This window comes from Arachis ipaensis, chromosome B3 (assembly GCF_059453495.1).
Source record: "Arachis ipaensis isolate K30076 ecotype BB chromosome B3, ASM5945349v1, whole genome shotgun sequence".
Taxonomy (NCBI): Eukaryota; Viridiplantae; Streptophyta; class Magnoliopsida; order Fabales; family Fabaceae; genus Arachis; species Arachis ipaensis.
The window spans coordinates 105,442,357-105,444,613 of NC_142438.1; the positions used below are offsets into that span (position 1 = coordinate 105,442,357).

Sequence of the window (2,257 nt, forward strand, 5' to 3'; positions counted from 1 at the left end):
TGTGTCCTTCTTGATGAGGGCACTGCATTCTTTGTTCATTGTTACCGTTTGTCCTCCCTTCAAAACTCTTTTCTTGCTCAACAATTCCTTTAAATACTTGATGTGTGTAGGCATTTGATGGAGAATCTGAAGAAAGGGAATATTGATATGGAGAGACTTAAATGTCTCTAAAAACCTTGAATAGGTTTTCCCTTTTTCACCTTCTCCTAACCTCTGAGGAAATGGTGCTTTTGGTTGGTATGTTTCCATCGTGCCTTTTTGCAGTTCCTTGGCTTGCTCAGTTTCACTTTCCTGCTTAGCTTCCTCCACACCTTCCTTCAAGATTTCTGGCTCCTGTTCTGAGGATCTGATTCCTTCTTCTTCTGAGACTTCTTTCAATATGGTGATGGCTTTGCATTCTTCCCATCTCACTCCCTTTTGTTCCCCTTTAGGATTCTTTTCTGTGTCACTAGGGAACACTGCAGTTGATTTGGGGGCCTGTTGAGATAGCTCTCCTACTTGAGACTCCATCCTCTTGAGTTTTTCACCATGGTTTCTTAAGGTAGTTCTCACATCATCCCTGAAGCTTTTCAATTCAATTATGTCCTGACCCATGTGTGCCAGCACTCCTTCTATCCTGTTTAATTGATCTTGAAATTGTTGGTTCGGGTTAGGTTGGGTAGGTTGATTATTTTGGCCATGATATGGTGGTTGAGAGTAAGTGTTTTGTGTGGCTTGGTATGATCTTTGGTTGGAGTTTTGGTATGTGGACTTGTTATGTTGGTTTTGCTGGTTTCCCCACCCAAAGTTTGGGTGGTTTTTCCAGCCTGGGTTGTAAGTGTTGGAATGTGGATCATATGGTTGCCTTTGTTGATTTCCTACATAATTGGCCTCTTCCCAATCACCTCCTTCAGTGCTTTCTTCCTCTTGCTCTTGTGTGTGTATTGCAGCCACTTGTTTTGTTTCTAATTTCCTGGTGAGCTCTGCTAGTTGCTTGGTAAACACCTTGTTTTGGGCTAGAATTGTATCAACATGGTTCAGCTCCATGACTCCCTTAGTGTTGTGTCTCTCTGATGCATAGTAGTACTCGTTCTCAGCCACTGTCTCAATCACTTCAATGGCTTCTTCCACAGTCTTTTTCCTGTTCAATGAACCTCCTGATGAATGGTCTACAGCCTTCCTTGATTCATAAGACAGTCCATCATAGAAAATATGCAATTGCACCCAGTCATGGAACATGTCTGGTGGGCATTTCCTTGTCAAATCTTTGAATCTCTCCCATGCCTCGTAGAGAGTTTCACCATCTTGTTGTCTAAACGTCTGAACCTCAGATCGAAGCCTATTGACCTTTTGTGGGGGGTAGAAACGTGCCAGAAACTTGCTTTCCACCTCATCCCAGGTTGTTAGGCTCCCCCTTGGGAATGATTCCAGCCACTTAGCTGCCTTGTCCCTAAGTGAAAATGGGAACAAAAGCAGTTTATATGCATCTTCCTGGACTCCATTGGACTTCACAGTGTCACAAATTCTCAGAAATTTTGTGAGATGTTGGTTTGGGTCTTCATTAGCACTTCCACCAAATGAACAATGATTCTCCACAAGTGATATTAGCTGTGGTTTGAGCTCAAAATTGTTGGCCTGAATGGGTGGTTTCTGGATGCTGCTACCACAATTCCCAGAGGTTGGGTTTATGTATGAACTAATAACCCTCCTCTCAGGAATGGCATTGTTTCCATCAGCTCTCTCATGGTTGTGAACTTCTCTATCCATGTTGAGATCTAAAGCTTCCTCAAAATTGTCCTCAGATTCTCCTTCAGATTCCTCTTCTCCCAGTACTCTCTTCCCTCTTGCTTCCCTTCTCAGTCTATGAAGGGTCCTCTCTAGTTCGGTATATGGAGGAGTTGATGTCTCTCCTCTCCTACCTGTCATACAAGAACACAGCACAGGCAACAAACAAGTGAAATACTCTTGGTTAATGGAAGAGTATGGTTAGAGCAGTTGAGGAATTAATTCAAACAGTTAGTGAGTCAGTGAGTTAGTTGCTTGAATTTAAAGGCATAAAGAAAGAAAGCATGTAACAGAGTGCAGAAATTAAAATTCAACAAGTAACTTGTACTGAATTAATCAAAACAAAAAAAAATGCTCAATCTAGTTAACTTCCAATTTGAGAATTGTCAATCGAAAACCAATCCCCGGCAACGGCGCCATAAACTTGATGCGCATAAACTAGTTATGCTACGATTTAGGAAATTGCACGATCGGCAAAATTCCTTCCGGCAAG

At 42.1% G+C, this 2,257-nt stretch overlaps 1 non-coding gene across 1 annotated transcript; it reads left to right on the forward strand.

Annotated features, from left to right (window-relative positions):
• The first annotated feature begins 1,216 nt into the window (after nt 1-1,216).
• LOC148571911 (small nucleolar RNA R71) lies at nt 1,217-1,320 on the forward strand. Its single transcript, XR_015880436.1, has one exon. It is a non-coding gene; the product is annotated as a small nucleolar RNA R71 (small nucleolar RNA).
• The last annotated feature ends 937 nt before the right edge of the window (nt 1,321-2,257 follow it).